The 27,838-nt window shown below is 38.3% G+C and overlaps 2 protein-coding genes across 3 annotated transcripts in view; one reads left to right on the top strand and one right to left on the bottom strand.

The window, feature by feature from the left end:
• Positions 1 to 26,738, bottom strand: part of polr3a (polymerase (RNA) III (DNA directed) polypeptide A) — a 168,989-nt gene extending 142,251 nt beyond the window's left edge. Inside the window, exons 1-2 of the mRNA XM_057825253.1 lie at positions 26,560 to 26,738; positions 24,493 to 24,615 (exon numbers count right to left, since the gene is read on the bottom strand). The gene's annotated coding sequence lies outside the window, so the exon portion shown is untranslated. The remainder of the gene's footprint in view (positions 1 to 24,492; positions 24,616 to 26,559) is intronic.
• The window catches only part of LOC130909140 (zinc finger MIZ domain-containing protein 1-like), a 175,233-nt gene that overhangs the window by 25,521 nt on the left and 121,874 nt on the right, over positions 1 to 27,838 (top strand). Inside the window, exon 2 of one of the 2 annotated variants that reach the window (XM_057825258.1) lies at positions 12,536 to 12,634. The gene's annotated coding sequence lies outside the window, so the exon portion shown is untranslated. Of the gene's footprint in view, positions 1 to 12,535; positions 12,635 to 19,860; positions 26,010 to 27,838 lie in introns of those variants that run through there. The other variant, XM_057825259.1, reaches the window with a different exon arrangement.

The following is a 27,838-nucleotide window of genomic DNA, read 5'->3' as shown; positions in this document are numbered from 1 at the left end:
AAAATAATTCAATTATTTTTGTTCTGATGGTAAAAATATTGAGCTGTAGCTGTGGGTTTAGGCTCACCTAAAGAACTGAATTTTAATTTTATTTAGAATATTTTGTTTTTTATTTAACTTAACATTATTCTTCTGTTACAATTTGCTAATATGTTTTTCTTACTTTTTTTTTTTTAATGCAGATATCTCAAAGTAACTCATTTTAGAGCTGTAATTGCAAAACAGTGATACCGTGAAACTGTGATATTTTGGCTTAAGGTTATCGTACCGCCTGAATACCATACTGGTACATACATTTTGCCAAATTTGTAAGGTGGAATCAAGATACAGTAAGCTAGAGGGTTGACAAAACCCTGCATTCAATGGATTTCTTCCCTTGTTTGTGTTTGTTAAACATTGTAAAACCACCATCCCCTGGTAGCCGTATTCGTTCCTTGATCGGCTTTTGATGGACGAGCATCCCAGCCACTTCCATGGATGCCTTCCACTATTACGGTGGATTGCAAGTGCTGCTATTAAGCCTGATGGCGACAGCCAGTGCTAAGCGCAGTTAGTCCAATTCACGACCTGAGCGGTCGAAGATCGTTTCTGCTAGCGTGTGTTTTTCTGCTGAGGCGTTTCATTTTTACCCGTTCCGCAGCTGTGTATATGTACACTACAGGGATGAAGCTCAAGACTGAGAGCGGAGGAAGAGAGTGATGGCGCCTTGGGATAGCACGTATTGATCAGAACAACCCAGGCTTGACACACTGAAATAAAAGCACTACATTATATTCCTTTATATACAATTGACCTTTTGCTAATCCATCCTGAACATAGAACTGGCCAAACACAGTGAAGTACAAAGAAGAGGTTTTGGGCAAGGTTCTTTCTAGACTCCTTCGTAATGAAACATTGCAGTTCAGTCTGTGGTAAGGAGGTTTTTTCTGTACATAAAAAGGGCTTCATGCAAATTATTTTAAACATCCAAAGCAGGATTAAATGCAACAGATTCTCTGGCTTTTAGTCAGTCTTTGTTTGGTCTTGGTCATGGTCTTGACCACAACACCATGTAACAAACCACTTAAATTAGCCGCGATGATTTAGTCGCCCTCAACTGGTTCACTTGGTTTGTCTTTGAGATCAGTGAACGGCACCACACCGCAGAAAAAGCACTGCTCTTTCTCTGTCTCGGCTGTGTTAATGCATTGTAATGGTTGACTATTATTAACACTGGGGATAAACAAAGAGCAGCGAGGAACTGACGGGAGTAATCCACTCTCGCAGTCATTAGGCGTGGAGACTGAGGAGCTGGCGGAGAAGGCTTCTCGTGGTGCCTCTTGAGTCAAGCGCCTAATGGAAATGGGACTCATTAAGACACCTTCCACTCCGCTGCCGCTGAGAAATTGAGGAATTGCTAATTGATTGTTGTTAGTGTACCAGAGCTATGAGACGCTTCGGCCTTTTGTTGTCTTCAGCCTCTTTTAGTTGGTTATGCAGTGGTTACAATGTGTTAAATGGCTGTGCCATTTGCTGGAAATGTTAGCTGTATTTTTTATGTATTTTTTTTTTAATTATTTTTTTTTTCTCACGATCTATTACTGTATCCCTTAGGGGAAGGGGCTGTACAATGGTTCATCCCACGGTCTACCAAAAGTGCCAGTAGGTTTCCTCCCGGCCGTCACGTTCTGATGGATTCTCTCAGGTTTTTCATGTTCTGATCAAGGTCTGACATGTTTTTCATGTTCTGTCAAGGCTTTTTGCAGGATAAAGGTAGGTGCTGGGCAATTTTAGAGCATGTTTGCAGTATGGCACACTTAAAAGAAGCTCCCCTGCTGTCAGAACTGTAGTAGGTATAGTATGCATCGGGCACGGGTGCGTTGCAACTAACATACACCAAAACTCTGCGAGAACCATGAAAAGTGTGAAAAACTTAAAAGGACCATGAGATACTGGGTAATACGTATTCGTTCTGTCCCATTTATAAGTAGGCCCTCTTTCTCACTTTCAGGTTTTGTCGCCACTTTTTTACCACAGTGGACTATACGTCCATCCCCTCTAATTTTGTACATCAGCTTCAGACAAGTTTGCCGCAGCTGCCGGAAACATAATGAAAACGTAGCATTATTGATGTCGCCAGAGTCATCGCAACGTCCGCAGGAGCCCCATTTTCTAGACCCCATTGAGCGTCTGACAAGAAGGCTGCAGGAGTGCTGTAAAAATCAATATCGCGAGCACCGTTAGAATGCACGCTGAAGGCTATTTTAAAAAGCGGATGCAAGAAATGTGCCTCGGCCAGCACAGTCAGGGTTGAGTAGCGGCGAAAGGTAGCCCCCCTCCACTTCCACCTCATGCCCCCCCTGTGATGCTTCACTTATTGGCCCTGGAAATTCCTTCCCCTTTCCTCTGGCACCAGCAGATTGTGTTCATCTCAGCCTTTAATCATTTTCCCTCCCAATAGTCATGTGCTGCCTTTTCCCGCCCCGGATTCCTCAGAGGACATGCCCCCCCCAGACCTCAGCCTCCTTTCTCTCTACATTTTTTTTTTTGTATAAAAACAGTAATGGGGAAAAAAGATGTTACGAGAAGGCCACCTTTCCCTGGTTACACTTACCACCACAGAGTATGTTGTCGGGAGTCTCCACTTGTATGTAATACATGGTACTCTTCACACGCTGTGTATTTTGTGTAGATCTCAGGGTAATGAGTGTGGAAGAGCGGTGAAGAAAAGAGTAGGAGTGGAGTAGAGTGTCAGGGGTGATTTGCGACAGAAGTGCAGGGAAAGGTTTATAGCAAGACCAGCTATGTTGTATGGTTTGCATCGCAATCAATTTGGTGGCCTTCACAACAGTAATGTGAAAGCTAAATCCATACCAAATTGAGCCGAAGTGGATTGCATACAATGTTTGTCTCACGTTATAGTGATGAGAGACTGCAACGAAGTCAAGTCAGGTTTATTTATATTGCCCTAAATCACTAAAAGAGACATTGCAGTTATCCATTCTTAAAGGGAACCACAGACAGAAAGACTTGTAGTTCTTAAAAGATAAGTGTTAGGATGAGTTATAATAATTTGATAATCAAACCCCTCGTAACTCATTTGCTCCCAAAAACGTATAAATACGTTCTATTTTTAATTGCTTCAGTGTCCCAAAAACGTATTTATGCATCTTTTGCGTTTTTTTTTTTTTTTTGACAAGAGGCATCTATAGGTTCCTATTAGGGCTGTCCCAAACGACTAATTTCCTCCCAATTAGTCAGCTAATCCAATAATAATTTTTTTTTCTACTACTTTAATAATGAAATTTTTGTTGAAGCTTATTAATTCACAAAAAACATTTTGGAACACCTAAATTCTTAATTAACGTATAAATAAATAACATAAATACCAATAATAAATCACAAACAATTAGGTCAAATGCTGCCGGCATTAAATAGTGCGAAAAAAATGTAAACGGAAACACTAAGACTTCACCTCTTTAACAGGAGTCAAAACAATTCTTACTCTTTTTGTGGTATGTCATTGTCTATATTGTTCTAAATGTTAAAATGAATTTCAATGTCCCGGACAACCATTTTCAGAATACTTTGTGTGAGTTCAGATGCTTTTTCTGGTGTGCATTCTGCATTTTTGGGGGAGGGGAAAAACTGTTCAACTTTTGTTTGTTTTAACCTGAAAATAGATAAAGTAGAGGGCACACTGAAATATTACCACAATTATTTTGAATGAGAGGCACACATACTCACCGTAACAAAAATTAAATATATAGTATTAATTTATTTGTTTAAATATAGTATACTACTATATGTATATAGACAATGTGGGAGCTTCCATGATCATAATAAATTTAATAATAATTAAAAATATATATTGTATAATTATATAATATCTATATTAATTATTTTAGTAAATAAAAATGCACCTTGATACGACGCACATAAAGGTAACTTCCATTTTTAAAAAATCGTTAGAAAGTTGTATGGACTTACAATCCGCTAGCTTGTTGTTTCTTGTTGTCTTCGAAAATTATACTTGGGTGACGGCGCTTCAAGTGTTCGTTCATAACCGACGTGCTACTGTGGTATGCGAGCTCAGCTTAGCAAAGAGTACACACAGGGGCACCCTCCATATTTTCCTTGAAATAATTCCTGGCTCTGGCTATTCTGGTCCGCTTTTTTGGCTTTATGCCACTTTCACGTGTCACCAATTCTGCCCTTTTTGGTAATTGGCGGTGTTTTCAACTCCTGGCCGTAGTGAAGTGTGAAGCGGCGATTCACTTGGCTTGTTGTCGGTTTGTCCGATTTCTTCCCCAGGAAGGCGGCGGCGTGCATAAAAACACCGAGAGGCGTCGGATGGCTCTTTTTAGATACTTTTATTGACCAAAACAAAAACGTGGGGGATGCAGCCACTGAACTTCGCGGTACCTGCGCACTTTCCCAACTCACCGATCTCGCTCCCTCTCTCTCACTCGCCCACAAATGCTTCCTCTTTGCTCAATCTGACAATGCCGGTCACATTGAAATAACAGCGGCCCCCTTGGGGGTGCCAGTAACAACCGCTTGCATCGCGAGCGCCCGCCATTCTAAACTTTATCCGCATGTAATTTTTTTTTCAACCCATCATTACCCGTCCACGGTATGTTTTGCCCGTTGACGCATTTACGTCATTTATGACGTCGACAACGTTGACTAGTCGGGACAGCTCTAGTTCCTATCTATCTAAGATACAATGCACAAAGCTCAAAACCCATTTTAAAGCAATAAAACTGGCCACTGGAGGTCAGTAGCGCATTTGGTAAGAACTCGGGCCAAGAAAGGAAGTGAAGAAAAATAGTCAGGAAACGGAAGTTGGAGGGATCTTGTGAAGCCGCGTGAGAATTTGAGAAAAATGTGGAGAAAGATAGGTAAAAAAGGCAAACGACACTGGAGGAGTGTTTTGAAAAGAAAACAAAACCATCGTCAAAGAAGGATTCAATAAAATCTATCTTGATGAGACGGACGGTGACGTCCACAACAGCGTCAGGTTCCACACGCGTTCTGCGAGCTCACGTTGCGTTACTACTTAGCCCTAGGTTGAAACCAATGATGAAGATGATGATGATGAAAAAAGTGAGACTGATCTTGATCTGGACTCATCAGAGCCACCTTATTCAACCGGGAGCAGCCGAGAGCCTTACCCGTTGTTATGTGCGCAAATACTTCAACAGTTCAATAGTTAACTTATGTGTAAATTAGGGCTGCAGCTATCGAATATTTTAGTAGTCGATTAATCGATGGACAAGTTAGTTCGAATAGTCGAGTAATCGGATAAGGAACATGAAATATTAGAATACCTGAGCTGAGTTTCAAACGGTATAATTGTTTTTCTAAAAATAAGGATCTATGTACAACAAAAGAATAGGCTATCTTAGATAGAAAATTCCGCTAGCTTAAACGCTATAAAATGCTTAGGTTTTTTTTTACAATGCTCTTAACAAATGGTTCAGACACATATTCCCACAAAAAACGGCTGAATATACCAATAAACTAAATTATGAATGACATTAGCTCAAACAAAAACTTACGTTTGTCTTAACAGGGAGCAGTTGGATTCAGCCATGTGAAAAGAGGCAGACCAGAGGGAAGTGTATCCACCCTAATCAATAAAACTAAATGCAAAAACTTTCAACATAAACCATTACAACGTCACTTTAATTAAACAAATACTCGAAGCAATAAAATTTAATTTGAATATTTTTTTCTAATCGAATACTCGAGTTAATCGATTAATCGTTGCAGCACTAGTGTAAATAAATTGTTACTTTGTGAAGCTCTATTTGTCTTGTTGTTATTTTGTATTGTGAAGCTCTATTTGTCTTGTTGTTATTTTGTAGAACGAAAACATTATTCAGATGATTGGGATGTCAAATAAGCGAAAAATAGCTGTTATTTTTTGTTATTTTTAAAAAGTTATGTTTGAAATGTGTGCTTTCAGAAAAAGCTCAATTTCTCCGTTTTTTCATCCGAAATTGGAAAATTGCTCAAACTAAGCTATTTTCTAATGCTGATTTCTAAAGAATGGAAAAAGACATGAATTTTTTTTATGCTGAAAGAAGAGAGTCTAATCTTTGTTTTGGTGGGTTCCATGTTTATATAGCAATGGAACAGAATTTTCTGTGGGCCTTGCAAAATCAGTCAAAACCCAGTAAAACGGCCAGGAGCGAACGGCCTCGCTCCGGTGAAAATGGCTGGGAGTGAATGAGTCAATGTTTTCGGTTTTATAAAATGTGAAAATTAGTTTAACTTGTAGGTCGCCATAGTTGTTGATAACGCAATGCACTCTCGGCGGTGACGTCACTGGGGTACTTCCACAGTGTCACTCGATATATACATAAACATGCTTTTGGTTCTGCCCTTCCAATTTGAACACAAGTGGAAAAGTGATGAGCAGGACAGCACTGTCGATATTTCACAAAATGAGCAGCAGAAGCAATTAAATGAAGGTCTCCAGTAGGATTCGAACCCGCGTTTCCCGTGCGAAAGAAGAGTGGGGTTTACTTCCGCGTGACGTTAGAGTCACGATTTTCCTTATAACGTAATCACAACCCACATGTGTTGTCTGTCTGTGTGGTAAAACCTGAAAGGGAAAAGCAACTGAAAAGAAAGGGCGGCTGGTTTGAACGTGGATTAGAAAACGCGGCTCACTTCAGACAACAATAACATAGGGTGAGAAAAAAAGAGTTTATTGAACACACAAAAAAAACATGCGATCGCAAAAAGGGAGCCACGAGAAGTGTCCGTGATGGTCCCGTAAGTCAGTAAAAAATACAATTAAAAAACGAGGGAAACCGGGGTGAGAGGCAGACAAAAAAACAAAACAAAAAAACAAGGAAATGATGCAACTAGCAATGAAGGGATATACAAGCTGTCAAATGGCAGCAAGTCAATATCTTGGCAAGCCGCCTACGATCGTTTTAAAGACACTGTTGATGAGCTGGAATTGGATGCAGGTACGACGATGGGAACTCATCCCACAGTTCTGTAACAAAACAATCAGACCGGTGTAGGCGCACTATCCTATTCCCCTCACTATCGACTCGCGGGGGCCTGCGCTTGTCAGTGACCTTCCTTATTCTCGCTATATGAATATACAACTTTAGCATTTGTTAATAATACGCTCTGTGTGTAGTATCATCCATCGATTTTCCTTTTTAAATGAGCACTTTTAAGCGAACGCAAGAAGTAACAACGGGAACATTTTTAAACAGGCATTTCACGGGAGAGCATTTCGACTCTTCGGCCAATCATATAGCGAGAGCGAGTGGATAGTGAGGGGAAGAGGATAGTGAACCTACACCGGCAGCAGAATGTGACAAAACCATGCCAGTCGTCATACTAGCTATGACGACTGGTGCAATCACAGCACAGCACAGCTATTTTCCCATTCCAGACCAACCGCGTCATCACCCCTAGAAAGCAATGCACGCGTAAAACATGGCGCCCTCCGTAGGTCAAAACATGTACTAAATGTTATAGATTTTTAAATCAATAGCAAAAATATACGTTTCTAATAACATATTTCAGTAAAAGAGAAAGATTGCTGCTATTTAGAGCCTACAAGTCTAAGTCCGAGGTTCCCTTTAACAAAACCATCTTTCTCAAATGACCATTTTCAGATTTTGGGGGAAAATAAAATCCAAACTTTTTAAAATCTTGTGGTGACATATAGCAATACAGCTCCCGCTGAGTGAGAGGCGGAGTTTTAAAACACGTCAGACTGTTGAAATTTCCAAGAGAGCTAATAGTTGTTTATTTTTCTCTCACATGACTCACATATAAGGAGGTGCTTATACATTCATATGAAGTGTAAATACATTATGGCTTTAGACCTAAATGAGTTTAACACCCTTGAGTTAAACTATTAATCTCGAGGCAACTGCACCCATCATTCACAAATTTCTGCACTATGCCTCAGGCAAAAAGCGAGGTGTTCACCTTCGTGTGATAGTTTAGCACTGCTGTGCGTGTGTCTAATTACAGTAGCAGTGCTTAAAAAGGCATCTGCATTTTGTGGTAATCAACAGAGCAAGCCAACCTGCAATCAGCCCCGCAGTGATCCCTTTTTGCATTTATGGCTTTACACAACGTCGCCGCGTGCCTTTGCCTTATCTAATCGCGCCTCGCTCAAGTCGTCACAGACCTGCAGCATGTGTGTGTGTGAGTGTGTTTAGGAAACACTGGGTCATCACACTCTACTACTGAACTGGATAACAAGGTTACAGCATTGGAAAAAAATCTGACTTTGATATCAAACACAAATCCACAGTGCCTCTGCAGGATACAGATAAGTAGTACAGAAAATCATCAAAATGGGATAAATAATAATCAGATTCAGAAATAAAATCACTAAAACCACCTCAAAATAAACTTTTTTAATATCGTACCACCGCGTCATCATATTAAGTAAATTTACAGGCTACAGGGGGAGCAATTTCACATTAAAAAAAAGACTTTTAATGTGAATATTCCGATTGAGAGTTTTCAACTTTTCACCCCCCCAAATTATTTAATCTTCACAAATATTTCTAGCCTTGCTTCTTTGACTTCAAATGTCCCTCGAGGTCTTTTGTTGAAAAGCGGGGTTGGCGTTATCTCACAGTGCATTCACAAGAAGAAGCCGTCTTCTAAGTCATAACTTTCTTTGGCGAAGGTTACACAGAGTTGAGGCATTATAGGGAGGTAAACGGTGGTTTCCCAATTTTATTATTTATTTATTTTTTTTATAAGGGAAGATTTTAAATTTTGGTGGTCAAGAGTTTTGATAGTTTAACTTGTGTCGACTGAAAGCGTTTTTGTTTGACTTGAAAAAACAGAAGCATGTAAAGGTGGAAAAACAGCGGGATTAGAATTGACCCCTGTGGGACATCACACATGATGTTCTTCCTGTGGGATACAAAATCCCCAATAAATATGATTTGTTTTCTGTTTCCAAGATTGAAAAAAGTGGTCTGTACTTGCGAGTTTAGCTAAGTAGCATCCTGCTCCAAAGCAGTTTTTCACAGTTGCTTTGCTCGGGATGACTGCCTTTCATTCAGCCAGCAAAAAGCCCTGATGCAGACCGCTTGTGGCCAAAGTCAACCAAAAGGGATTTAGACTCCATGAGGACCCAATTAAACGCAGGAGGGCCTCTCAGAAGGATAATAACAATGATAAATGCACCTTTGTAGCAGCCTTTAAAGAGGCAGGCAGAGGTGTTTTATGTCTGAACATAATTTACTCCCCTGGCTTTTGTTTTTATTTTTGTATTTCTTATTTTTGCACACATCAGGAGGTTCCAAATTGAACCTTCCCGAGGAATTCTGATGAGTTAGCAGTCATACGGCATCATAGCACAGTTTGCTCCGGATGTATCGACTCCTTTCACATATGCGGCCTGGACCACCCGCCACTGTAGTTTGAGGCACATTGTATTATGGGTACAGTCGCACACGAGCGTCCTGCTTGATGATCTGCTTTGGATTTTGCCCTTCAGATGTTTTGCAAAGATTACCTGCTGTTATTTTCTCTGCCCGGGCAAGTTAATATTATATCTATATTTGTCCCTCTATAATAGTGAGCATTATGCATACTGGACAACATAAGAGATAAACAAAGCAGCTGTAAATACTTTGTTTGGTAATATGTTATTGTTATACATACAATAGAAAATATGGACAAAAATATTTGGAAAAAATATAAGAAAACATGAAAATATCAGAAATGATAGTTTGTCAAATACAAGAAATATGAGAACAAATGTCAACAAATATGATGCATTAAAACTTGCACAAAGACCGTTAATATGTATTCTTAAAAATACATTTTAAAGAAACAAAGCAGGTCAGTTAAATTCTATTTTTTAGGGACATACAGTAAATTATTATGATCGATTAACTTGTTTAAAATGGAAAAAAAAAAATACGCAGAAAATTTTTAAAAAATAATGTGACAAACTCAAAATAAAAAAACACTTTGGATCATATCAATATTAAAAATAAAAATATTGATAACAAAGGAGTACATAAAAACGTAATTTCAATTATGTTGAGAATTTTATAGTAAAAAATAGAAACAAATATGAAATTGAAACCTCTGAAATGGACATAATTTAACCTGATTACCTGAAGGCAAAATATAACGGTTTCACGGTATTGCAATTACAGCTCTAAATTGTGTTACTTTGAGATATATGGGTTAAAAAAACCATCAACCCTTTTTTCCATTGAATAGGATTTTTATTTTTCAAAACATATTAGCATCAGTAACATCAGTATAATGTTAAGAAAAAAGCAACAAAATATTATAAATTAAAATAAATGTAGTCCTTTATGTGAGCATAAACCCACAGCCACAGCTCAACATTATTACCATCAGAACAAAAATAATTATTTTCCATAAAAAGCCTGTGTATATGACTCGCATCATGTTGACATTATCCACACACTCTCTTTCTCAACACAGAGAGTTGCCAGAAAGAAAGAAACACCACGTTTTACCACCGCTGGACACACTAAACACGCTAGAGTTAACTGTTGTAGTTGGTGGGAAACTTCATTACAGTATTTACTAACCTTTATTTATGTATAAATGTGAAATCATATTGGAGGTATTCAAATTCATTCTGTCGCCAAAGTATTCCCATACGAGCGATTTCGTTTTCTTCGATGGGGGAAAAAGTTCAGGAGTTTCACCTCCTCCAGCCATCGTGTAGCACAGGTGACTGATTGATACTGTGCAACAACCGGTGGGGGAGGGTTGAGCCTTGCGACTGCAAGTGAGGGTTTTCTTCATGCGTTTTTGGGACATAAAAAATAGCTAATACCTTAGGAATGGCATGACGGAAAATTTTTGCGTTTTTGAAACCTTGATGTTTTTATACCTCGGTATACATTGAAACCGGTAATCGGCACGTCTAGATATAATACATTACCGTATTGGCCCGAATATAAGACGGTGTTTTTTGCATTGAAATAAGACTGAAAAAGAGGGGGTCGTCTTATATTCGTGGTCTAGACATTATACCCATTCACGACGCTAGATGGCGCCAGATATCATTGAAGCGATGTTCTGTCATGACAGATCTCAGCTACTCTCAAGTTTAACCAGTTTGAATTATTTTATTGCAATGTTCTTCCTTATTCAGATTTATTTCAAGACTACAGTTACAGTTAGACCTCACTTTGATGGTTAATGCAGTTACTGTAATTTTGTTGTTTTATCACAATCGATTGGTTTATTTACATTTCAAAAACCAGAAGCCATTCATTTATGAATATGATTGCACTTTAGTTTACATATTTAAATGTTCAGATATTAAGATTTGAATGAGGCAAAATAACATGCTTTTTCTCTCAAATTTATTATTATAATCATTTGTTTCGGATGTACTGTAAATATTTTCTGTATAAACATTAATTTGGTGGTCAAAAAGTCTTTTTTCAAACTTGAGTCTTGAAAAACAGGGGGTTGTCTTATAATCAGGGCCGTCCTATATTTTGGCCAAACGGTATATCTTCTTTTTCTTATACCATTATTGTATTTTTCTATTTATGGGGATTTTTTTAAACAACCAACATGTACTACAACCCTAGTGAGGTACATAGAATATTGAAAGAACCTCAATTTACATAGTAATTATATTTTTAATTAGTTAATTCATGAAACATGACTGTGTGCATTTCCCTTACATAAAGTACTGTAAAACGTCTTTATTCGCATCCATATGGAGAGTGTTTTTTTCCTTTATGTATGCCTTTAATTGAGCTCAAGTTGCATTTTCCTCTGTTGGTACAATAAAAAAACACACTTAATTGGATAACAAGTGCGTGTATTTCACATATGCTCTTTGCCAGCAGTCAGTCGCTCAATTACTTCTTGTGGTTTCACACTGCCAATCATTCCCTTCACTCCAGTCCGCGCCAACTGCTTCGCTGTGTCGTGTTGTTATACTTAAACAAATCAATTGTGTTGCAGTTGAGCTTTTTCCATCCCGTGTTATTATAAACTGTTTACTGCATGGAAAACATTGATTTTTTTTTTTTTTGCCCACCCGAGCTGTTGATAAATAATATTAAGGTGTCTGAAGCAGCCATCCTGTGCAGCTCGACCCCCCAGCGACCTCTCTTCACTATATTTTTCAAGAATAAAAAACTACTTGCCACAATATTTACAAAAAAAAAAGTGTAGGACACAAGCGATTGCTACCATTTTCTCTGAGGTTTTTATATTTGGAGCTTCTAGCCTTGTCCTGTCAACCACAACCTTGAGTCGAGGTTATACGCGCGGATGGATTTTTTTTTTTTTTTTTTTTTTTTACAAGCTTTGACATCTGATGTGATATTCTTAACAGGCTGTGACTCAAGCGGGAAACTGTAGAGGGATAAAAAAAAATGCAATTGATGCATAACCATAACAGGATACAAACTAAAGTGGGATTTAGTCATAGAGAAGTCGGGAATTGGACTCAGACGTTGCCTCGAATGTGAGAACTAGTCAAAATGGAGGGAGAAAAGCTTAAACGTTTCTTTTTACTTCTCAGGAGCACAAGACTGAGGGTGCTGGGGTGTTTCTCCGCCTGCTGTGTGGATGGGTGGGGGGGTCTTCCGAGGTGAAGAATTGAGGATTAACGTCAATACAGGTGAGTTATTTCCTTTCTTCCAGGCCTGCCATGGCATCCTGCTGATTGTATTTTGAGTATCTTTCCCATTCGTTATGCTCCGAAACGGTGACATATTTCCTCAAAGTAAGTGAATGATTATGTGTCAGTGCCATTGACGGGAATAGATGTCCAATCCATATGAACTGGGCAGTGTTGTTTTTGGCAGCCCTTTTAATTTTCGTCCTAGTCTTAGTCGTTTGGACGAAAATAACTTTTAGTCATATTTTAGTTCATTTCAAAATGTGTTCGTCTTCGTCTAGTTTTAGTTTACAATGACTCAAAATGTTTTCGTCTATAAAATTCCAAATTTTTCATTCAAAAATATAATAATTTTAAATGAAAATTAACAGACGAGTATATAATTGTAGCGTCTACAAGGACATCGCCATCTTCGTGATGATAATACACACTCAACAGGAAAACAGTGCATTATTTTCCAATTAATACAGCTGTTTGCCATACTGGATGTAAAAAAAAAAAAATGTCCAAGAGTTTAAGATGACGTTTGCCACGCTAAACGCTAATGCTAACACATTTAGTGTGTGATGATCACTCAGCACAGACCTTTAAGTGCATGTGACACGAAAAAGCATGTTTATTTCATAATACATGCAGTATTTTATGCTCCTGAATGATCTGGACCGCTTGGATGTGTGTGGAAGCGATCGCTATATTTATTTAGTCTTTTTTAATCCCACGCCATGAAAATGAGTGACTTCCAGCTTCGGTCTTGCATTGAGGAGGAGTGCGCTGTGACGTGTACGACTGAAGGCGTCCTCTTCACTAAACAGCGTTACTGTTGTGTATGAGGACTAAGGATTCAGCTGATTTTGTGGATTAATATGTTTATTTTTCGCATCACGCCAGCCAAAACGGCTGCAGAAAAATCTTGCTTTATAAGGGAGAGGCGTGTGCGCCTTTTTGGAGTTTCAAAAGGTTCCCATTCACCGTGGATATTGGCCATAACAAGCCCTACTACTGTGGGACCATTGGACTTACGAGGAAGTGAGTAAACATCTTGTTTTGTATTATGTCAAATACGAATACAGCGATTACAAAGTAAACACTACAAACTTTCTTTAAATAAAGGACTACTTACGTTTGATCATTGATAGGCATATAAAAAGCTCTCCAGATGCACATTAGCTGCACGTTAGCTGCACAACAACTGCAGCCACCCTCCTCCGTGGAACGAACTGTAAATTGCTCTTCGCCGGGCGGTTTGCCGATCCGCGAAGACAATCGACAACCCAGTCGTCATGTCAAATAATCCGGGCTAGTTATGTGTGATTTTCCGCTTCGAAGACTTTGAAACATCACTCGGTTCGGGTTAGCATGTCATCTAGCTGTCACGCCTCTTGGTTTGTTTACATTCTCCGACGCCGGGGAAGGGAAATGACACACAGTATGTCCGATTTAGGTGTCATAAAATATCATTCGGGAGGTGCGACAGTAAAGTCGACAGTTTTGACCATTATGGAGTAATTTTGCCATGTCGTCCTGAATAAGTGCATTTTTATTATTTCATATTCCATTTAGCACAAGACTGTTATTTGTCATGACCATGCCATTTATTTAGCAATTGGGGAAAATACTTGGATAAAAAGAATATCCTGTAAAAATACTGGAGTAGAGAGACTGAAACAATGACATTTTGCGGCTTTCTTCGTCGCGTTTTCCTCGTTCTGAATAATTCCCCCTCAATGGGCTGAGTACTAAAACCGATGAGCCCAGTCACCCGCTGAAGTCATCCACCTGTTGGGGACGCTAGAGCCCTATAATGGTAGGCGTGGCTAACCGGCAGATTAAAAGACTAATTTCTCGTCATCTGCGCTTTGCTAAATTGTTGTATATAGTCTAATCGTCTCAAAATATGATTCTAATTCACATAATAATGCTATTTAAGACTTTTTTTTTTCTCCTGTCGTATGCTCTTTAAAGGCTAAAGCAACATGGAATATTCTCTCCAGCCAAGATAACAAATCTTTTTGTTTCAAAACAAGCAAATCTGGAGCTTGGCGAGGCCACGGGTGAGTTTGTGTGTGGGGCGGGGCGCAGCAGGTCACATGAGATACACGATCAAACACTGCTACGATGCAGGCTAACACATATGATTAGAAAATGTCACACATTGTTAACATATGACGGAAACTATGGCGCATTTTCATCTCATTCTCGTCTCGTCAGACGAAAACTGGCATTCGTTTTGTTATGTTTTAGTCTCCCAAGACACGTTTTTAGCTCGTTTTGGTCATGAAAAAATTGTTCGTCGACAAAATATTTTCGTTATCGTCATCGTTGACGAAAACAACATTGCAATTCAAATGGATTGGACGTTGGTCCCAGTCGATGAAAAGGAGTGAGTTAACCTTTTTTTTTTTAAATGCAAAAGCCATATGAAAGGCAGTGTTATTAGTAATGGTTAGTCCACTGTATTATACAATACAGTGGCAGCAATGGATTAAGAATTGGGGCATCCACAGCGTAGATGAGAGTTAATCTTGATGGATGCTGAGAAATAATACACTTCCACCGACAAACATCTGCCTGAGTGGGATAAACCAAAGCGATTATTGTGGAAAATGTCGTGCGAGGTAGCAGAGACGCATAGGCAGCTTGTTCCTTTTGTCGACGCACGGCTGCGAAATTCTGTCTCCGGAAAATGAAACGTGCTTGTGATTAATGACTATTTCCCTGTTTTTGTCCGGTCGGGTTTCAAGTTCTGTTCCTTTTCTGTGCATTTGTGTTCCCTGGAGAATTGAGCACGAAATTCAAAGTGTGATGTTTTTTCTTTTTGTGTTTCTGGAACTTTGACTGCTAATAGTGCTACTATTTTTTTTAGGGCTGCCACAAACAATTATTTTGAAAAGTTTATATATAAATCATGTGTTATTTACTCTTATATTATTCTGGCTTGACATTTTTAACTAAAAATCTGAATCTGAAAAAAAAAAAAAACTGAAAAATTAGACTATGAATACTGTATTGTTGTTTATTTAGTCAAGTAAATAGAAGAGGTTTCAACACCTCATTTTGATCAGTCACAAGTTTTTTGTGCATTTGATACAATGGAAACAAAAAATAAATAGAAAAATGTTTAAAGTTTTCAACTAAAATAAAATATATACATTAAAAAACAGAATATTTACCATTAGGAGACTAAAAAACAAGATTTGGACAATTTTTAGGTGAACAATGTCAGTTGTATAACACCTCATCCTACCGTATGAATGCGGTAGTTGAGTTCGAAACGATTCTACAAAATCCTCTAATATGACGTGAGACTTATTTTTTCCCCCTCATCTGAGAGTGGCACTTTCATTGGTGACGTCTGAAGCGTTCCAGGCTGTTTGTCGACGGCAGCGCTGTATACGCCTAATGAATAATTGCTTTCCTCTGTGAAATGCAAGGGACAGACATTCTGTTAAAGGAAAACGCGGGGCAGGGGCTGCGGAGGGAGGAGAGTTAAAAATCCCCTTCCTGTCAGTGGTCTCTCTTTCTTTTCTGCTCTGGTGAGATCTGGAACTGATAAGTGCAAGAGGCCTCTGGTAACTGAACAGGAAGGATAGAGGGTCCGGCCTTGGAGCCCCGCAGCCCGCCCCTCCGCCTCTGCACACATGTCCACCTCCGCTACACAAACAAAAGCAGCAGGGCCTGCCACCGTACTTGATGTTACAAAACATCCAAGGCATACTATTATTGCTAAGATGAGGGTTTTCCACTCTGAGGATGATAGCAGAAAGGCAAGTCAAGTGAAAGTCCTTCATTACACAAGCCGTCTCAACCAGATTGAAGGACGAAAGACAGACTGTTAGAAAGTCTGTTAGAATGTTCTAACTTCTAATGATCTGTCCCATTCTTTTGGACCAAATAACACCTTGAAAAAAAACATACTTTGCTGACCATAAAGTTAAATACAACTGAGCCCTCACTGGCTCCCACGTCACCCACTTGTGCACTAGTGCAGGCCCCGTTTTGAAGCCTCACCATCAGTGTTGTCAGTAACGCGTTACTAAGTAACATCTCACGTTTTCTCATCGGGAAAAAAAACAGGTCACGTGTATTACCATGTTGTTTGAGCGCTGTCTGCCATGGCGGTCAACAACATAGCATTCTGACGAGGTAGCGAGGCTAACAGTGAAAGGCTGGATATATACCGCAAATGGCTGCCTTTGCTCACTGGAAATACAGCCATTACTTCACATTTCTGTCCAGTAAAGATGACAAAAATATCTCCGTGCGTTGCAAACTTTGCGCTGGCTGAAAAATACTGTCGGCCGCTAAAAACTCGACATCCAATTCAACAAGGAAGCACTTGGAATTACAGCACAACGCGACAAAACTCGAACAAAAGCTTACAGGTAACAAGACAGCCAGCATTTCTACAGTTTGTAACCAGCCTTTATGCACATTTTGTTGTTAGTGTTTGTAACCATAGCATAGGCGGAGTTTTACTTTTGTGGGACTGGGGGCAAAGCATGGTGATGACTGAAACAAATGTCATAAATTTGGACACACCTCATCATTTTTGCATTTTATATATATTCACAACTATTGTAAATCCTCTCTGAATGCACCAAAACTACGAATGAACATGTGGAATGGCAAAAAAAAGTGAAATAACTGAAAACAGGTTTTATATTCTACATTCTTCAAAGTATCCACCTTTGAGGTGTCACCAAACTTTTGGCCAATAATGTATATATATACAGTGGTACCTCGACATACGAAGTTAATTCGTTCCAAGACCTTGTTTGTAAGTCGAAATGGTCGTATGTCGAGCAGGATTTTCCCATAGGAATACATTAAAATTCCATTAATTCGTTCCACACCCAAAAACCTACACTAAATCCATAATAAATACTGCTGGTACAATTATTATAAATGGCAATTAAACATAGCAAAATAAATAAGTTATTAATAAAAATCAGAATAATATAATAATGATAATAATAATATGAATAATAATAATAAAATAAAAATGATTCCGTTAATTATGTAACAAATTGGATTCTAATGTGGCGGACACTTTTTGCTGTACCTGAATGCACCGCGGGGCTGACGTCACAGTGAGATAGGTCAGTGCGGTAGAGATAATACTTTCGTTTTCTTGAGAGCACAGTCAACTGCAGAGGGCAGTGGGCGTTTTGTGTTGAATAAGTTCTTAAATAAATTATAAAAACGTGACGAAGCTGGCGATTTCTTTGGCGATGTTACCACAATAATAATTGTCACCTTAACTTATAAAGACTGGCGAACGGTGGTCAGAAGAGGACCGTGGAGCTGTATTGTTGAGCCAGCTCACGGATGCGCACCCCACGCTCATATTTTTCTATAATTTGCATCTTCATTTCAAAGGTAAGCATCACTTTTTTCCTTGTTTCACCAACTGTACCAACTTTTTGGAAACCTGTGTTGATTTCTCACACAAGAAAATCCGCCGTGAGTTCGTTTGCGTTGCTGTCATGTCGTCGTATTTCGAGCATGTCGTCGGATGTAGAAACAAATGGCGCGTCAAATTTTACGTCGGATGTCGAAAAGATCGTGTGTCAAAGCGATCGTATGTCGAGGTACCACTGTATATACATATATATGTATATGAAACTGTTCAAGCTCAGTAGTTGTTGGCTGCGTTTGAAAGCTTAGGTTTACAGAAATTCTAAATATCCGTCTTGCCTCCACAGGTGTAGTTTTGGGTAAGTAAAGCAAATGATAGTCTCTAGGTTGCTAGTCACATGATCAGCTCGAAAAATGATTTTGACCCATTATGAAATACGTTGTAGGATTCTTGTTCATTTCATTAATTTTTTTAGTTTGTTTTATTGCTTTACAACTTTTATAGACAATATTTTAACAGCTAGGTCTTTATTTTAAAGGGGAAGTTCAGAATTTTTGACATTAGGCTTTATCTTGGAGTTAGCGGGGGTTTATTTAGTCGTTGTAGTTGATTTGAACAAATTCCGTGCAGTTTGTCAGTTATTTGTTAGTTTCAGGGCTTCGGAATGGCTAAGCTAGCGCGAGTCAATGGTGGTTGAAATCAACTCCATCGACTAATTAAACGCCCGCTCACTCAAAGATTAAGCCTTATGTGAAAATTTCAATTACATGCGATGACATTTTTCTGTTGTCATTTTTATGTTGAGGCAGCAAACGGAGAAAAATTGGTAAAAAGTTACTGATAAGTTACTTTTAAAGTAACTTAGTTACTTTGGTAATAAAGTAATCAGTAAAGTAACTAGATTACTTTTTTGAGGTGTAATCAGTAATCAGTAATTAAATTACTTTTTTAAGTAATCAGTGACAACACTGCTCACCATAGACTTCACTATCAGTTGAGGGGACACAGGGCTCGGGTCGATCCGTAGGGGGCCTATCAAAATTGAAAATTCAAATATTTTAAAAAACAAAGCCGCTAGCGACCTAAAAACAAAACAGGCACATCCCCTTTTTATACAAGTACAACAAAAATTCCCAAATTTTACGCTATATGCACAAGCTAATTAATCACTCAATTTTCACATCTTAAACTTAATACTTGAGGAAAGCATGCAGAATCATCTTAATTTTACCCAACAAAAGCAAAATTAGCATTTTTCTATATACAATCACAACTTATTTAGGTTAAATTCCGATGTAACTATTGCTTCAGCACGGGGGCACGTCTTGCCAGCTATTTGGCCATTGTCGTTTCTAGATCGAAATGTTACATAAACTACAACACGTAAAAGACGATTTTTTTATGAACATAGAAATGTCTAATTGACTACTTTTTTGCCAAAAAATGGGCCGTTGGCCGAAAATTACCTGATCATTTGAATGTAAACTTACGCTACTTTGTATAGATACAACATGGCGGCCATCACAAAACAAAGAGCTTTTCAAGTTGAAAACTCTTGTCAATAAATGCGTACATACCACAATCTCTATAGGTATGAACATAGAACAGTCTAGATTCTTGGTTAAAAGCAAAAAAAAAACAAAAAAAAACGGGCAATTATCATTCATTTCACTTAAATATTTCAAGCTAAAATTACGCTATTGTGTAAATCCAGCGTGGCGGCCATCACAAAAAAAGCTTTTTAAGTTGAAAATTCTTGTAAATAAATGTGTACATCCCTGAATTTCTATAGATATGAACATAGAACAGTGTAGATTCTTGGTTAAAAGCAAAAAAAAAAAAAAAAAAAAAAAAAAAAAAAAAAAAAAAAAAAAAAAGTTATCATTCATTTTACGTAAATATTTCGAGCTAAAGTTATGCAACTGTTTTCCATACATTTTACCATGTTTCAAAGTGCATGCATGCGGCTATTTTATATAATAATTACCTTGAATCCTCAATCGAATCACTCTTTAGACACTCCTGCATGCAGTGAAACCTTCGTCTTTTTTCCACCTAAATCTGGGGTTTGAACGCTGGGTGTGTTTATCGCAGTGAAAGCCAAATGATGGCTCGGTCGGCCCCCAACGGGAAGGCGTGGCGCAATGTTTATGGGAGCTGTCTTGTCAACTGATTGGGAAGTCTATGGCCTCACATATTTCAAGTCAGAGATAATCAGTTATTAGAATGAGAGGATGATTACTCGAAGTGAACAAAAGTAATATCTGAACCTTACTGTTTATTTTGTCAATTTACTCACACTTAATTACCTCAATTAAGCCTATTAGTTTTTCTCAGTTTGATTCTGAACGGAATACAACATCAGTTCTGAGATGTGGTTCGAACATGCAGGCTGACTTGCAAAATTATCTGTGAAAGGTACTTTTCTCTTGCTGGTCATATTCTACATAAAAAGAGCTTTTTTATAATTTGTCTTAGTGAATGGCTAAATGCAGAGGAGTAAAAAAATAATTGTGTTAGAGCAACTGGTTTCGTTGCAATAAAAGAAAAAATATTTCTGCTTTTACTTTAGAAATTGTTGTGAAATAGTAATTGTGTTGCCCTTTAAAAAAACATCACAAGAACTGTACATCTAAAATAAAAATACGGTAGATAATACTTGTAGATTTACAATTTGATTTTTGTGTATAGCAATGCATTTGATTGTATTTAATTAGAACAATTCGCATGATTAATTCCGACTGAAAATTTTAATCCATGCTGAGCCCTAATATTTTTGTTTTAGCATTTTTGCCAAGTGATGCAGTTTTTTTTTTTCCCCAAACAATTATGCATATAACCAATTCTTTAAAAAATAGACTGTATATATACTAGACAGTGTAACAATCCATTGTCCTCTACATAATGTCATAATAAATCCATCGAAAGCCTTAGAATCGAGTCGTGGCAGACTCTGGGTAGGATCTAGGCATGTGCCGGTATGAGATTTTGACGGTATGATAACCTTAAGCAAAAATACCACGGTTTCACGGTATCACAATTATAGCTCTAACATGTGTTATTTTGAGATGTATGGGTTAAAAAAAAAAAAAAAAAATACAATTTTCAATTGAACAGGATTTTTCACAACATGCTTGCAAATTGGCAGATGTTTATGGTGGAAGACTTTACAAAAGTAGGCTAATGGTAGAGAGCAAACTAGTTAGCCGTCTTGGCGTGGTAACTAGCCTCGTTAACAAGCTTACATTATATGGTTTGTTTTACCATCGCTAGACATGCTAAACCAGCTTGAGTGAACTCTCGTAGCTGGTTGGAAACGTTCATGACAGCGTTTACTTATCTTAAACTGTGTGTAAAGTGACAGAAGATGGTCACGTAAATGTGAAATCATGTTGAAGGTGTTGTCTGCACGTCGGCTGTCCCTTCTTCTCTAAGCCGCGGCCGTCTGTTTTTGGTAGCCAAAGTACTCCCTTACTAGCAACTTTATTTTTTGAGGGGGAGGGGCGCAGGTGTAGTTTCAACACCTTCAGCCATTATCTCTATTCTACAACACAGCGACAGACACAGGACAGCAACAACTGGAAGGGGATGGGTGAGCATTGCTGCTCCAAGCCACGGATTTCTCGCTACATTTTTGGGACCTCAAAAATGGCTAATACCTTAACTACGGTATGACGGAAAATTTGTGGTTTTGAAACTGTGATGTTTTCATACCACGATAAACCTTGAAACCAGTAATCGGCACATGCCTAGTAGGAACCCCTTGGTATCTCACGATACGATACGATACAAAGCTCACGATAATGATGATCTCTCAATATGGCGATACAACGATTATCGATATATTGGTTAGGAAATCATTCTAATCGTTCTACAAAACAACTATTAATCAGAAAACAAGCTATCTTCATCCCTCTGCTGTGAGTTTATCACTAGTATACACCCAATCCATTTAACCTGAAAGGGTGGCAGCGAATGAACCCCTCCGACTTTAAACGGGCCCCTCCCACTTCTATGGCAATTAGTGGCAGCCAATGCCAGGCAACGAGTTAATTTTGGGCCATTTCAGCCTTTTCATTTTGGGGCATTTTATTGGTTGCTTCCTGTTGATTTTGGGTTACAGAACAGGAAGTGACCCAGGAATCTTTCAAATGAATAGGCAGTGACTCAAACTCAACAGGAAGTGACCTAAAAATGGCCTAAAATGAACAGAAAGTGACCTGTAAATGCCCTGAAGTCGGTAAGAGTGGCTGTGAATTCCTTCATTTGCCCCGCTAGGTCTTAATGGATTGGGCGTTGAGCAACGTCAATAGCAGCCATAGTTATCTGAGACACTATTACGGTGAAAGATTTTGGTAGCAACTTGTTTGTTTTTTTAACATTAACACCATTTTTAAAACAATATCTCGATTCTTGATATTTGCGTATGTATAGCCTTTTGAGATGCAAAGTATCACGATATATCACCATTTTGATAATTTGTCACACCCATACAGAAGACTGTGTAATCTTGGAAAATATCGCGTTGTTTTCCGAACAATTGATATCGTATCATCGTTGAACTGGTGATTTACACACCTAGAAAATAAACACTACAATAGCTGTAGCCCTAATTTCTTGTAGAACTTGGTTGACTTTATGTTTGACTGCTTTGTTTGTGCCAATTCCCATTGTGACTTGACAAGACGTTTCCAGTTGGCTACCACCTTGGAGTCATGTTCGCAAAGACAACACACTGACATGCTTGCTACTTTTGGATTCACCATCATAGCTTTTCCAGAGCTTGACGTGTTCCAGGGCGGCGTTCCCGTCACGAGAAAGCACAAGATAACAACGGCGTCCAGGCTGGCGGATAAATTATTAGCCCATTAGTCACCACGGAGAGAAAGAGGTGGATGAACAAGGCATCCATCAAAGGTTTTTTTGTGTGTGTGTGCGTTTCCCCGTCGAGATAGGCCGCCCTTAACTGGGGCCGGGAATCTTGTAAAGGCTCTCCCACTGATGTAGGAGCTCGAGGTCGAGGTCACGGGAGCAGAGTTGGAGCCATCGCGGCGCTGTTTTGCTAGCAATGAAACACACAATTTGGTGTACAGGGTCGGGATTGTTCACTTGATTTATAGACGTTCAATTTATTTGGACAGAGAGAGATGGCGGGGAATGATGATCATGTTTCAGTACCATCGATGCAGATAGACGTCCAATTTATTTTATTGTTGATGTTGTACGTACCGCTACATGGTTGCTGAGTGTAACCGCATCAATGTATGACCACTTCTTCAACAAAGATGTTCCAAAAAAAAAAAGTCCTTTTTAAAAAAAGATATGTGGAAAAAGGTATGATTGTTTTCTCAGTCAAACAAAAAGTTGTTTTTCAAAAAATAAGATCATTTTCCCCCTTGTTTAAATATAGAAAAGTCCTTGAAAAAATAAATATTGATACTTTAAAATGTTTTCTCACGAGCCAGAAAAAAAGCTTGTTTACCATAAGTACACTTATTTTTCCCCTTCATTTTTATGAGGAAAAAATTTGTGAAAATAGAAATACAATAGCAGTACACAAGTGCAGAGCGGCTAGTGTTAGTGAAACATTTCTACCAGGGCTTACTCGTTTTTACGTATTGCCAGCTTGTTTTAACGTATTGACAACTTGTTTGAACCTTTTACTAACCTTGTTTTAGCGTATTGCTAACCTCGTTTTAACGTATTTATATCTCCTTTTAACTTATTGATCATCTCGTTTTAACGTATTGGCAAACTGGTTTCAACGTATTGGCAAACCTGTTTCAACAACTACAGTGATCCCTTTTTTTTTTTTTTTTTTTTTTTTGCGGTTAATGGGGACCAGAACCTGCCACGATAAGTGAACAACCGCGAAGTAGCACCCCCTCTCAAATAAAATAAATAAATAAATGAATAAAAGAATTTGTTGTTGTTGTTGTGTTCAATGTATTTTTTCCCCAAAGTATTTTTTTTCCCCCAAATTAAAAAAACCCCAAACATTTTATATATATATTTATATATATAAAATATATATTTATATATACTGTTTTAATAAATGGTTTTTAAGCACTTCAAATGTAATAACTATGATAAGTTTTAAACATGTTACGGTCCCACCGAATTTTTTTTTTAAACAAAAAGAAAGCAGAAAAATGCTTGGCTTTATTAAATGCTTCATTGTCCAGTGTCCACTCAATCTGCTCACTTATACACAATGAGTTGCCACAGCAAGTTTAACAAGTTAAACGATGATTGACGTATGCGGCGCTTTGAAGTTTGCTTCTCTGGCAAGATCAAACATTAAACGTCTGTCAATCATCGTTAAATTTAATAAGCAACTCCAGTGCACTGCCTGACAAACAAAGAGCAGGGAGAGGGAAGGCGGGAGGGAGAGAGACTACGCGTTCGGCTTGGGACAGCTCATCTGTATTTATTTATTTTTTTTAATTGAAAAAAAAAAAAAACGGGATGGATTAAGGCTAAATGCTAAAAACTTTACCTTTTCCCATAGTTCCGCAGGGTTTGGGCATGCGCAGTTGTACTCAGTTCCGGAAGTGCCTCTCCGTCATGTTGTCATAAGACTGCTGCATTCAAGGAAGGTAGGAAGTCAGAGTTTTCCAACCTATGACCAGGAAAAATATAATTGGAATGCCACTCGATCTGAGAGATGGTTTAAAAAAATAAATAAATAAAAAATAAAAAATACCCCGACTTCCCGAGTTGCTTCAATCTGACGTCACACGACAAAATGGCGCTCAAGACAACATAGTGATGACAAAATCTCAGCCATAATTTTTTTCTCCACTATTTGATTGCTTACGATAGGGAAGGTTTCCCAGAGGTCAAAATATCTTTTAATGGCCAAAATAAAAAGCAACTTGTCGCAATCAACCATCTTTGTTGTTAATGTTAACATTTGTCTGGAACGCTTTGAGGTCGCAACTGGTAACATCAGAATGGGATAAGTACAACTTCCCACCTTCCTCGAATGCAGCATTTTTCCTGCCCCTGCTAACAGCGTTAGCCAAAACCCTGAGGAACTATGGGGAAAGGTTACGTTTTTAGCATTTAGCTTTCGCAACTAACTAGTCGTTGAAACGAGTTTGCCAATATTTTGAAACTAGGTTGGCACTACGGTAAAACGAGGTTAGCAATACGTTAAAATGAGGTTAGCAATAGGTTGAAACGAGTTGTCAATACGTTAAAAAATATTTCGTAACACTGGGAGCTCTTTGCTTCATTTTTCTAAAAACAAAAAAAAATTTTTAAAGATTTTTTTTTCCTGCAAATGTCTAAGATTTTATTTTTTTAAAGTAAACAATTGTTTTTCATATGTAGAAAAAGGGGGGGAAAGTAAACATGCCATTTAAAAAAATTACTGTTACAAAAAAATTAAATTCTTCTAAAAGTCAATTTTATTTTAAGAAAAAAGTTGTATTTTTTTTTAAATACAGCCATAACCTAAAAAGCAAAAAAAGTCATATCAGTAAAATGACAGCATCATTTATAAACGTTAGCAATGCTAGCACCTTGATTTCATTACTTAGAGTCAATTTTTCTCTCTCCAATCTCTTCAGTTCAGTCAAATATACACACACGTCTCCTTCCGGAACAAAGACGACACGGAAAAGAGAATTGAGAGCCAAGTTGGACTCGGTCTGTCTTTGATGCATTATTGTATTACTCCGATATCCCTTTGACATTCTATCCACGGATAACGCGTCAATTTCCCGCTGGCGGCGAATGGGGCCCCAAATGCGCCTCGGAGAGCCAGCGAATTAATCAATGGTCTGAGGGTAATACGCTTTGAGAACACTTGGCATTGAGGCGCTATTGGCTACAGGAGCAGTCTACCGCTGTGCTCTTTTCCTTTGAATTACGAGCGCATTAACAAGCCTGCTGTCTGGTTAACGTTGCTGTAATAATGCCCAGCTCTTTGTCGTTCAAGGCCATCGCTTTGCTCTCAATTAAGTGGCCACGTTCTCCTCAATGAATGTGATGAAAACCTGCTGATTGGTGAGTTGCTCTATTAGTAATGAATCAGCATACAAAAGAAATCTGGTTGTTTTGTTTTTTGTTGTTGTTGCTGAAGGAATTCACAAAAAAATTAAACCTTCGGGGGAATATTTGGTCTCATGATTTCCATTTCAGGTTAGCAGCCATCACTTGCTTATAGTCAGGGGTGCACATATTTTTTTTGCCCAGGTTCTCAGAGGAGGACCTGGAGATGTGACTTGGTCCTCATTGAGCTTGAGAGCCGACCCGCCTGATGTGATAAAATTATGACAAGCTTTACTTAGAGCCAATTAACTTTAATTATATTAACAATTAATGCTTGATTAACATCAACTGGCACAACAAAATTGCCATTACTTTGAAGTGAAATGTAAAGAAATAAACATAAAAGCACCAATTCAAAATAAAGGGCATTATGCGGCTCCCACATTAACTCCAAGCCTTTGTAAAAGTGGGATGTCCTCATAAGACCTCATTGAACGTGCATGTTTAGCTTTGTAAAATGCGAGCAAAAACACGTTTGTCAGTGCATGGCGCTGTTCTTCATTACCTTTATTCCGTCACTTGTCCATAAGGCGAGTGGGGTCCTGTCTGACATCGATAGTTTGCTTGATTGCCACATGCTCTCTGTTTTTTTCGTGCTTTTCAAAGTTTGGATGGCTGAAATTCTTTGACCCTACATAAAATGCGCTGCTCTTATCAGCGACATTGGGATTCTCACGGCACATTTTGTACCGTATTTCCGTGCGAGCATCATTTGCTTCTAGCCATGGTACCTCCTGCAGCGACTTTTCAGCAAAAGTCCTTTTTTTTCGGTAGCTCCGGTGACGTCTCTGTCGTCTGTCTGTCTTGACGGGGGTGGGGGAACACGGAAATAATTACTCAGTGGGGCCTGCCTCTTCGACATTTTGAGAAGTTATTTTCTCGTGTCCGCCGCAAATACAGTGGTCAGCCATCGGTACGCAAAAGCGTATGGAAGCCGTTGAGGGCCAGCGCGTTTGTCTACGTCCAGTACACATGTGCGCATGCAGACCACTTATGTGCACCCCTGCTTATAGTGTTGACTTTATATTTGTCGAAGTCAGACTTTTTTCACCGTAAAATAAAGACTTTGATCTTCTGCAACTTTGTGTATTCATGTAAAATTCAGATTTTATATTTGTGAAACTGTTTTGCATTGTTGAATCACATTTAGGGCTGCAGCTATCGAATATTTTAGTAATCGAGTAATCTACTGAAAATTCCATCGAGTAATCGGATAATTTTTTTTTTTTTTTTTTAGGTAAAGAGAAATTATTAATTATTATTAATTCACCTAATATTGAATCATTTTTCAACAATCAACGTCTTTATTTTAGATGTAAATTGTTGAAAACAGCCAACAATTACAGCTGAGATGTGACTAGAACAATAAATTAACAAATTCACTGCTTTCACTCAAAGAACTTAAGATCTTATAAAAAAAAAAAAAAAAAAAGAAAAAAAAAATCTTATTTCTTACCTAAAAATATCATTACGCTCGATAACGCACATAACTTAAAAGTTAGGTGTTTTTCCCATGTGTTTCAATTGTGAATTTCCATTTGTGTCAAGCTATTTTAAGTTAGTCTAAATTGTAAATCCTGATAGGATTTTGAGTTTTTGATGTGTTCAAAATAAATGTCTGATACCTGCTGTATTGTAGCACATTAGGCACCAGTGCTACTTGGTGTTTTATCCAGCAAAGACTACCGAGCTAAAATTGACAGCTAGCTTAATAATGTATATATTTTACACCCTCATCACTCTACAGCACTGTGTTTTTACAGATTAAATAAAGCCTGTAGGTA

The sequence above is a fragment of the Corythoichthys intestinalis genome, chromosome 21 (assembly GCF_030265065.1).
Source record: "Corythoichthys intestinalis isolate RoL2023-P3 chromosome 21, ASM3026506v1, whole genome shotgun sequence".
Taxonomy (NCBI): Eukaryota; Metazoa; Chordata; class Actinopteri; order Syngnathiformes; family Syngnathidae; genus Corythoichthys; species Corythoichthys intestinalis.
The sequence above is the reverse complement of the archived record's forward strand: the minus strand, read 5'-3'. Positions and strand labels throughout refer to the sequence as shown.